Below are 11976 nucleotides of genomic sequence, written 5' to 3'. Positions count from 1 at the left end.
CAAAACACAGTAGCAGTGCTAGCCCCATAGTGCCTAAAGATGCAGTTAATATAGTACTGTAACACACCATCGTAGGTTGATGGTTGTGGCTAGACTACTGAATGCAGCAGATGGCTGCCGTTTATGAAAAACTGGCAGTTGTTTGGAATATTTGGTTATACAGGGGCAAATAATTTGAGAGTACCTAGGGCACTTTTGGTTGGTTTATGCATGGCACCATCATAAAATAGAGATAAAGGCTGAGGAGTCAGCTTATATGCTCCGTGTCAGAACTTGTTTATAGGACGCAAATCATCCAGCTGCAAAAGAGAGTAGGGTTCACCTCTGTGTGTTGCTCCTGATATTAATAATTTTCTTATCTCACATATTCTTGAGTTTGTTACTACAATCCAGGGTGACCTCGGAGAACTGTCTCCATGTTATTTTAGATACTGTAGCTTGACCAATCTACATGTTATTGTAACAGTTGACAGATGTGTCAGCTACAGCACCAGCAGAAATAGATACTAGGTGATCAGGTTGGTAATCTGCAAATGGTGGGTGTAACTGCAGCCACTGGAGAAAGACATCATAGTCTTTCTTGTTTGAAGCCTTAGTGTATGTTGTTCCGAGGTAGCAAAGTGTACACCAGTAAACGTCTCCAAAGCATGACGGTAAAGGAACACAGTGAAGCAGTGCATGCACACATTTGGTTAAGGTGCTGTCTGTTATACCTCTACCATGGGTCATCCCTCCACTGGTTTTCAATTTGCAACTGGTAAAGTTCTAGCAGAGTTATGCTCCTGTGCTTAATTAAACATATATCTGAATACATGCTGCCAGAGATCCATTGTGGGTTTAGCATGGAATGAGGGACCATCAACATTATTTATGCTGAGGCAAGTACAGAACAAAGGTCAAGAGCAAAATACAGACAATACAAGTCTTTATTGACCTTACCAAGGCCTTCGACACTGTCCCCCAAAAGCTCCTATGTAAGATACTTACAAAATACAAATTTCCAGGCAAATTCTTCAAAGCCAACATATAAGCAAAAGTATATATTGGCACCTTGAAATCATTATTCTTCCTGTGGAAACTGGAGTAAAGCAGGGTTTTGTTTAGGACCTTATCCCTTTCACTCAGTTTTCTCTTCATTAATAAATTATTTGTAGGAAAAACTCAGAGAAGACGTGACCCAAATAGAATAATAAATGGATGGTAACCTGTTCAACATCAGATGGTTACATGTCCAAACAAAAACTTTTACTTTCCAACTCGTTGACCTGCAATATGTTGCTGAAGCTGCCCTTATAGCCCACACCCTGGAGTAAATGCAACACATCATAGACACTCTACCACCGTATCATCAATTTACCAGGAACTTAGCTTACAAATAAATACAATAAAAACAGAAGTCATAGTAGGCCTATACCAAACTAAACCAAATCAGAGATTGCCTGTCTTTATCAGTAATGATGCAATACTGCGGATGCACCATTCTTCAAATATCTTGCTAGCATTGTTTTATCCACTACCTGCTGAAGAAAATAAAGAGGGATTCATGTGTATTTGGAAAGTTGAGGCCCAGGGGTTTTTTTTTTTTCAGTGCAAACACCTGAGACTGTCAATTAAAATCCATGAATGTAAAGCTGTATGTATTTGAACTCTCCTCTTTGGTGCAGAGGCCCGGACTCTATATCGACACCATCTCAAGCAAGTAGAACAAATTCATTCTGCCTGTTTGCAAAAAATTATGGTCTTACTTGGAAAATATGAATTCCACACACAGATTCAGTATCAAACAGGATACATAAGAATTGAATTCATATTCACCAAGCATCAATTATATTGGCTTAGTTACATGATCCGTTTACCCAAGGAATGGCTCCACAAACAAATTTTTACAGACAACTAAAAAATAGCCATCCTAAACCTGGCGATACTAATTATGGAGTCAAAAAATCTAAATGGCCCTTCCTTTTATGCTATACTTGGAGTAATTTCATCCGAAAATATATGATATTTGCACTCAAAAAATGTGTGCCAAATGATGTCAAGGAGAGGACCCTAAGTTCCATTAGAAGTTTTAATATTAAGCTCAATTAAATTCTACCATTCAGTGGTGCAAATAGTAAAGGGCCATCAATTCGACTTTCCCTCAGGTAGGTATTGAAAAGTTAGAACGCTGCTGGATGTTCCTATCAGCAGCTTTAGGCATGCTACTAAGTTCTGCAATCACCTAAGTCCTTCTCAAAAAGATGAACTATTGTATTTTGGGTTATCTATAATAGATAATAACTTTTTTAATTAGACTTTGGCACCCAAAATCTCTTGATTTCTACTTACCACTCAAAAATTATTGGCCCAGTAGAATACCTCTATGATAGTCTTAATGCAATATTGTGGTGTCAAGCAAATGACACCTAATGCACTGGCATCACTTTGTCACCTCTCCTCAAATTAGTAACGGAAAAGCAGGCCATAATTATCATCTGTAATGCACAGTCTGAGAGCCATTAGCATAACTGGAGGGTCAAGAAAGCAGACAAGGTTGGAGCATTAGAAGGGATGCCCTAGCCAATGACAACGAAGGAGACTAAGTCATTATTTGGCAGTCTAGACTACCGCAGACTTTATTGATTATCAAGAGCCCCTCTTGATAAATCTACTACAATGTCTGTCTATCCTGGAGAAATTTAGATATCTTTGATTAGTTGCTTTCTGAATCCAAACTTACAAGGTTCTTGCATATTTCCTGGCAGAAGAGCCAATTCTGCAGTTAATGGGCACCCAGTACCCAATAACACTGCACACCAGATACAAGAGATAAGGCACTGTTCTGTCTAACCTTTGGTGAATGATAGCTATTTCGTACCCCTGGTGACTTTGCTATAAAGAAACCATTATTGGAGCAACTGAAACAATTGTTGACAAGAAAGCATTTCGTATTTTCTAGCTTGTTAAGAATTAGAAAAATACCTGTATTAAGGAAAGCTCTTACGAATAACTGATCACTGTTGCTACTAAGCCTGTAATTAGCAAACTGACTTAACCTGCAAGATGGTGAAGTCAGTGGGAACTGAATCTACAGATTTTAAAGTGCAAACTAGATAATGCAAAAAGGGCATGAGAACTGCCTGATGGATATGTGAACTGGATTTCTTGGACAATTCATGAAATGAGCTAGGTAATGGCTTACATCAAGGATGAATAGCATATTGACTATTCTCTTCTTGTTACAGCCATTTAAATAATAATACTTTGAGTGAGCATGCAGCATGGAAAATGTGTATCAATATAAGAGTATGATACCTTTTGGGAAACTGAAGTAATACGGAGTAGATTTATTTCATACTCTGGATATGAGGTATATTGTGAGAAGTAAAGTCTCTAGGTAAAATTATTGGCCATACTAGCCTCTTAAACTATGGAAAGGTTGTTTAAAGTGTTTAAGTATTCATGTGAAGGTAAAAGAATTTCTTGAATATTCTCATTCCATTCAGTAAGTTGCACAATTGTATTGATGTGTAGTATTAAGATGGCTGTCAAAAGGGTCACATTCTATGTGACATCTAAACTAGAATCTTAAGTCAGGGATGTAATAATGGTCTTAATGTAAAGGCAGCCTCATATATAAGATTAATTTGCAAATTACTCTTGATCACGAGTCCATAGCTCCACATACAGTGATTTTAATATCATTTTAGTCATGTGCATAATAATAATTCGAATGTACAGTATGTTCAGTTGACTAATGAGGACAACAAGGTAATGAATTTCCGGATTATAGAGGCCCGGATGATTAGGAAACTCCCGACTAATTCTGTGCTGACACTGTTCTATCAGTCTGCTATAAAAGGGAAATAATACTTAATATCCTTCATATTTTCTTGCAGGAGCTCCAAAATTCATGGGATGGAAGAGTAGGCTTTTGGAGTGTCCTCCTAGAAGAGCTGCTTACCATTGCTAAAGAGTCTCTTCTACCCTTACCAAGAGAAAAGTGACCACTGAACAATTACAGTGCAGTAGTCAACCCCCTGGGTGAAGAAGAATTGTTTGATAATTACAGTGTTGTCAGTTGTATGAGGACAGAGGAGAGTCTGTAAAGGATAGGCCAGACTATTCAGTGTATGTGTAGGCAAGGGGAAAATGAACCATAACCTGGAAGAAGGATCCAACGTAGTACTGTCTAGCCAGTGAAAAAACCCCATAACTCTCTAGCGGTAGTATCTCAATGGGTGGCTGGTTATCCACATGATTCAGTGTTCAAGTCCCCTCTCCATCCAAGGACGGACCAGAGAAGATCAGGCAGTGGGTACTGATGAATAAGCAGGGAGACCTATAAACTCTTCCAAACCCTCATCCCTCGCTGAAAAGGAAGGTAAGGATCAGAACACTAATACAAACTGTCAGTCATATTTTGTGAATTTTGTTTCAGTACAGAATTCAGGAGCGTTAATTTCTTGTATTAGTGATAATCTTTGATTGGTTTTCTACACCAAATTTGCGTTAGTAATGAGGATTAGGAATCCTAGAAAATTACTTTTTACACGATTTTGTCTTGGTGAGCGCAAAAATAAAATAATGTATTGTCTCTGGTGGATGAATAGGATCTTTATATTTTGACAATTGGTTCTAAGAACCGCTTGTGTTTTTCCCTTACAGAGAAAGACTTTAGATATTAGCAATTCTTTCGGCTTGCAGCCAGTAATTTGGAATGTGGTTGCTAGCTTACATCATCTTCTATGCTGACTGCGATCCTCCACTGTCGAATAACTATCGGGTACGTGATTTAATGGAATGTGCACACGCGAACTATAATCCTCTTTCTGGCGAGAGAAGTAACTAACACCTAAACCACATACATGACTCCTGAGCAGCACTACTATTAATTGCCAACGATTTTCGGGAGTAATTTCAGAAGACTCTAGATTCAACAGTGGTTCCCAACCTGTGGGTCGCGACCCCAAATGGGGTCGCTACACCAATGCCGTAGGGTCGCCAATCGATTTTGAGCTGAATGGGAATATTATGTAAAACAAGGTGAAAAAACATATGAAGACAGTTAAATAAATTCTTTACAAGGGGAGTAACACATTAACAACAGTTATTGGTATATTAGACCACTAAAATCTTTTATAGAATATGCTGCATGTTTGCACAATAGGTACCATACCATTTTCTGAATGTTAAAACATTTTGAGTTCATTACTTTCTGAACTGAACTTTTTTCTGTAAGAGCATTACATCAATGGTTAAATAACTGAATATGTTGGCTAACGTGTGAGTTAGACTCCAACAATCTTTCGCTCGCTCTGTTCTTTGACTTTACGGACACCAAAAACTCATTATAATACCTATCTTGGATACCTAGAGTGGTTCTTAGGATCATAATATCATGATTCGGGAGAAAATGTTCCCTTTATCAATCCATGTTTGCATCGTACTATTTAACTTAATGTAACAGCTTGATGAAACTACTGATGGGACAAACTTTTCACAACTTCTTGGGTATGTTCGGTATTATAAAAATGAAAACTTCAACTACTGATGCTGATATTTTCTATTTGAGTGATGATTTCTTCAAAGTACGTTCGATCGAATGTGAGAAATTATGCGGAGTTTGTATTGACGGGGCACCTACGATGCCCGGCTGTATGTCTGGCTTCAATCGTTAGTTAAAAAGTGACTCCAGAGGTAATTGAGACTCACTGCATGGTTCATTGACAAGTATTAGCTACCAAGACGTTACCTGAATCATTTAAAGAAGTGCTTAGCCGAGTGATTAAAGCAGTAAATGTCGTTAAATCATGGCCACTTGTAACCCGGCTCTTATACGTTTTATGTGGCGATATGGGTTCAACACACGAAGCACTACTGTTTCACACGGAGGTAAGGTGGCTCTCGAAAGAAAAGGCACTGAAAAGATTTTTTGACTTCAGAGGAGAGCTGCAAATATTTTTCACTTCTCAGAATGCAAGTGAATATGAATTATTGTTTACGGATGAATTTAAGTTGTGCAAATTAGCATACCTGGCCAACATTTCTGAGATATTTAATAGTATTCATCCAAGATTACAGGGTTAGGAAAGTACGATAATATTTATGTCTGAAAAGGTATTGTCTTTTGAAATGAAATTGGAACTCTGTATCACCGAAATTAACCAAAAGGAATTATACAGGTTCCCAACACTTGCCCAATTTGTTGAAGAAGCGGCAAATAAAATCGATGACTTATATGGCTTGATACAAGAGCATTTGGGAAATCTTACTGTTCAAATAAGAAGTTATTTTCATGATGAATGTTACAAATCTTTCTCCCTTACAATCAACCCTTTTAATGCCAGTGTATCTGAGGTCCCTGAAGCAGAAAAAGAAGAGTTCATCGACTGAAAAAACGAATTTGAAGCTAAATCATGGTTTGGTGAACTGCAATTACAAGAATTTTGGGCAAAAATTTCCAAAAATTCCGAGTAATATCAGAAATCGCAATAAGGAATGTATTGCCGTTCCCAACAACTTACTTATGTGAAGCAGCCTTCCTCCAACTTCTCATCCTTAAAAACAAATGCCGAAATCAATTATATGTGGAAGATGACAACGGAGCCCAAGATAGATTTGCTACCTAAAAAAACTGCAACACCAGCCGTCGCATTAAGGTCACTTCATATACACGCTTTACATAACGTTGGGAATTTTTTTGAATGATTTTGATTGATTTACAATTAATTTTTTTTTGTAGCAGCTTTAGAATTATGAATAAATTTGAAACTAATCCTGAATTTACGGAATGTATGGTTACTTCACGAATAGATAATATATAACTCAATAATCGCAATATATGGCAGTTTATTGTACAAAAAAAAAAAAAAAAAATGAATGCGTATATATTGGGGTCGCTTCCTGATTGCTTGTTCTAAAATGGGTCGCCATGTTTAAAAGGTTGGGAACCACTGCTCTAGAATCTACTGCTGTTATGGAAATTAAAAAAAGTTGATGGATGTTTTTCAAGACCCTACGGCAAAATCTTACTTGAATGATGCAGTATTTCTAAAGGGTATAATAATAAATCATTTACATATTCTCAATCATTATACCAGAATTTTCATCAACTTGAAAAATATCTTTTGATTTTGTTATCGAAGTTTATAAACTTTACCATTACAAGCGGAAGCCTGTTTGGTCAACGTCACAACGTCTAACACTAATGCTCCTGCCCCCCCCCCAAAAAAAAAAAAATGAGAAAAAGAAACAAAGAGTCACTTAATGAGCCCAACTTATGTAAGACGGAGTGACAGTTGCATCGCTGAGGCTTCGTTATAGACAAGAATGGACGGACACCTTAGCCATCTGTCACTTTGCTGGACACCAATTACCTCTTGCCGACCAATCACCTGTGCTGAAATAACCGACCTCATGGAAGGGACCAATAAAGACAAGCTGTGGGGAGACTCCGCCCCTCATTACTGACTGGATTATATGCTAAAGGTAACGATCAATAGAGTCGAGATGGAGACTTTAGCTCTGTGTTGTAAGAGATGGGGGTGGGAGTGGTGGTGGGTGGGGATGAATAAAGAATGGGTTGCGGAAGGGCATAGAACGAGTTCCTGGGAAAACACTTCATTAGCAACAGAATTCACCGGGGGAGTATTTTCCATGATGATGAATTCGTTCTACGAATATTGCATGATGTTTATGGATTTATGACGAGCTGTTAACATTGCAATAACAAAGAGATAAACGTTTCAAAAGGAGTGAAATTAAAGGCAATGGGATTTGAAAGTCCTTTACCCGCTATGAGGAGGGGTAATAAAAATATTACATATGTGTATATATATATATATATATATATATATATATATATATGTGTGTGTGTGTGTGTGTGTGTGTGTGTGTGTGTGAACGCGACCCGTAATAATAAGAGATTGAACCCTTCCCACTCCCTCCCCCTTTCCAAACTAATTCTCAGGGCAATGGTAATCATACGTTTGGTAATATATATATATATATATATATATATGTGTGTGTGTGTGTGTGTGTGCGTGTGTGTATGTATGTGTATATATATATATATATATATATATATATATATATATATATATATATATATAGCCAGACAGTGACAGTTACTCTTTATCACACACACACACACATATACATACAAATATATATATATATATAAATATATATATACACACATACATATATATATACACACATATATATATATATATATATATATATATATATATATATATATAATATTTAACATGCAATGGCGCTATATGTCGTTAAAAAGCTGAACCAGTTTATAAAGAAAGGCTGCATTTAAAAAGACTGTCAAACAAATTGTATTAATCGCTGTTCGTGTGACCATAACTATCCTGATGATTGACAAGTGTAGATGCTCGTCAAAATTTACAAGTCCAGCCACCTCACATTAGGTGGTCATCAAAGAGCACACAAATAACGTTTATGATGATATTTGTGCTTGAATTGGTGTCAAGTAGGCCTAACACAGAGTACCTCCTTCTTCACTACACAACACTTTTAAAAGGATAAGCAAAGTAAGGAGAGCTTTCGAAAAACAAAATATTATGAAAAGTGAAATGACAATTTTTCTAAAAAGAAAAGTATTAACTCTTTTACAGTCCACTTTCGATTTCATCGGAAGTAGCATCACTCATCAGCCAACTGAAGTGCGTGGCTTTTATCTGTCTCACATAAGATCGTCTACTTAAGAGGATCTGTAGAGGAAAGTAAATAATCTAACGTTCTCTCGGGCTTTGGAGGAAAAAAAAATCTGTTATAATTAAAAAAAAAGATAGGACATGCCTATTACAAGCAAGGGAAGTCGAAAAAACAGGGAGGTTTCCATGAACTTCACAATAAAAAAAAACTTAAAAACAACTTTAAAGGAAGTTTTATAGGATATAAAGAGTAAATACCACCATTATGAAATTAATCAGGCTATTTTTCTTTCATATCTAATATATCCCGTTCTTCAATATACATTCTTTATCATGATGGTAAAAAAGTACTGAGAGAGTAATCCTATCTTTATGCAGTTAAATTAGCCCAGCGGCATAGTAAGAAATATGAAACCAATTGTTCAAATTGTTCTAAAAGCACCAAAATTGGCACACATGTGGATTAATACATTCTGAACAATTTTGGATATGGAGGCATTCAAGATTCTCCCCGTAGCACATTTGGCGGCCATTTTTCAAAATGGCCGCTATTTACCGTTAGCGTCATTGAATATGTACCATAATTTGTCTTTTTGTGGATGCTAAAGGTGATAAGTGTGCTAGAGGTGATAAGTATTGTACAATTACACATACTTCTGTGCTTACCAAATAATTTGGCTACCATTTCACAAGAAAATGAATTTTACTTTGCAGCGGCAGCGTTGGTGGCAGTGACGGCGGCTGCAGTAATAGTATAGTGTTGATAGTCATGGTGCTTGTAGTAGTAACTTGTGGTAACATGGTGGTGTTTTGTGTCTTTGCAGGTGAGGCAGCAGCAGCACCACCTGACATCAGAGACGCGTTGTTCCAGACTGCAGCCATGGCAAAGAAGTTCCAACTGGTCGATACTTTTGAGCAACGTACTCCCACAACACCTCCTGAGACAAACTGGAAGCTGTGTCTTGTATGTCAAGAGGAGACAACAGAGTCACTTGTCTGCCCAGTACTGTCTAAACGCCGAGACCCTGGGAGTGGATACACGACAATGGCTGCAAACTTGGTCAAATTTGATGAACTCGGAGAACTTCACAGTCCAGAAGACCAAGAGGATCTTTTCAGCAATCCCTCTTGACCAAGGACATGAGCAGAACAACGCGTATGTCAAGGGTGATGGAGGAGCCATCGGCCTCACAGACAATCCAACTGCACTGAGGCGCTGGATGGTTGCCGGACCGGAGGTTGCTAGAGTGATTGTGGAATTTGACGACTTCAATCTGCATCCACACGATCAAGAGGAGACACGTCACCACGAAGAGACACCAAGTGTGCAGAACACTTTTGCCAGAGATGTGCGCTCACTCGTGGCCGTCATTGAAGAGCTGGGCAACCCTTTCGAGGAGGACAGTCAGGACTTGCTGGTGCTCGACACAAAGGAGATCGCAGACCCTGCAGTCATAGAAACAGTCCGTAACGCCAAGCAGATTGGCCAAGACCAGTTTGAAGCATTCTCAAAGGAATGCATCGTGGACAGAACCAAGTCCATTGAGGTGGCAATCCACCGGAACAAGCTACCACTGTTTGCGACCAAGAGAGGACCCAATATACCCAAAGGAAAAGAACAGGTCAAATCTCTGAAGAATGATGTTGCGCTCTTCGCACGATTATATATCGGCTGCCAGACCCGTGATGGGAATCTAGAAGAGTTCTTCAGGCATGAAAATCAGCAATGCCCTCCAGCTTTATCTGACGGAGGGAGACTGTACCTAGGGAGCAAGAGTGACTTGCTGGTGTGCCTTGAAGGCCATGCTGAGCCTCAGTTTGAAGCTCCTACTGTCACTGCTGTTGTCCTCGATGGAGCAGTAATCGTACAGATGTTGAAGCCGGGTACTGCCAACACGTTCGAGGAATATGCACAGCAAGTGTTCATCCCATACGTTGTACAACGTTTCCAACATGTATCACGTCTTGACCTTGTGTGGGACAGCTACAGAGCAGATTCCCTGAAGGCATCAACCAGAGAACAGCGTGGAAAGGGAGTACGTCGGCGTGTTGTCGACTCAGCAGTCATACCAGGAAATTGGCAAAGTTTCCTGCGAGTTGATAGCAACAAAGTGGAGCTCTTCAGCTACCTCTCCACCATGCTTGCAGAGTCCTTTCAAGAAGAAGGCAAGGAACTGGTCGTCACTGATGGGGAGCAGGTGATCTGTGTTCCACAGCAAGAGGATGTCAACTCACTCGCACCATGCAACCAAGAAGAGGCAGACACCCGCATGATGCTACATGTAGCACATGCTGCACAACATGGTCACCACCAGATACAGGTTCGAACAGTAGACAGTGACGTCGTGGTCCTAGCAGTGATGGTAGTCCAGAAACTACCAGCTGGAGACGAACTCTGGGTAGCCTTTGGGACAGGCAAGAACTACCGCTACATTGCAGCCCATGAAATAGCTTCCTCCCTTGGTCCAGAGAAGGCATGTGCTCTTCCAATGTTTCATGCCATCACAGGGTGTGATACTGTGTCAGCCTTCGTCGGACATGGGAAGAAATCTGCCTGGGCAACATGGAACACGCTGCCAGAACTCACTGATGCCCTGCTGAGTCTGGCAAATGCACCCACAAGCATCCAAGAGGATACAATGCATGTCATCGAGAGGTTTGTCATACTCCTGTATGACCGCACAAGCAAATGCAAGGACGTCAACAAGGCGAGAAAGCAGCTCTTTGCAAAGACGAACTCTGTTCAGAACATCCCGCCAACCTACGCTGCTCTGGAGCAGCATGTGAAGAGATCTGCCCTTCAGGGTGGTCATGTCTGGGGCCAGGCATTGGTACCAACGCCCGTGCTCCCTCCACCAACAGACTGGGGCTGGCATCGGAGTGATGATGGGCTCTACACACCACTCTGGACCACACTCCCTGAGGCATCCAAGGCCTGCTATGAGCTGGTGTCTTGCGGATGCAAGAAAGGCTGCAAAAACCGCTGCAAGTGCAAGAACGCTTCACTGCAATGCACTGGTCTATGTTTCTGTGAAGGCGAATGCCAGTAGATTGGGACAGAAAACTTGCTAACCAACATTATGATCTGTAGACATTCATAATTCTGGTGACCAGATTTGAAAAGTTCGGAATCATAATTAACATAGTGTGGCAAAATCTACGTTATTGTATTACATGTATGTACTGCAGGATTACACAAGTACTGTGCCTAGAGACTGGGCTTTTGGTCGACTATATAACTACAATCTGACCATACTGTAAACTTCCCGTACTCTGTGTATTATTTTGACTAGCAATTTTGCCA

The sequence above is a fragment of the Palaemon carinicauda genome, chromosome 1, assembly GCF_036898095.1.
Source record: "Palaemon carinicauda isolate YSFRI2023 chromosome 1, ASM3689809v2, whole genome shotgun sequence".
Lineage (NCBI taxonomy): Eukaryota > Metazoa > Arthropoda > Malacostraca > Decapoda > Palaemonidae > Palaemon > Palaemon carinicauda.
Note: the sequence above shows the minus strand (reverse complement) of the source record.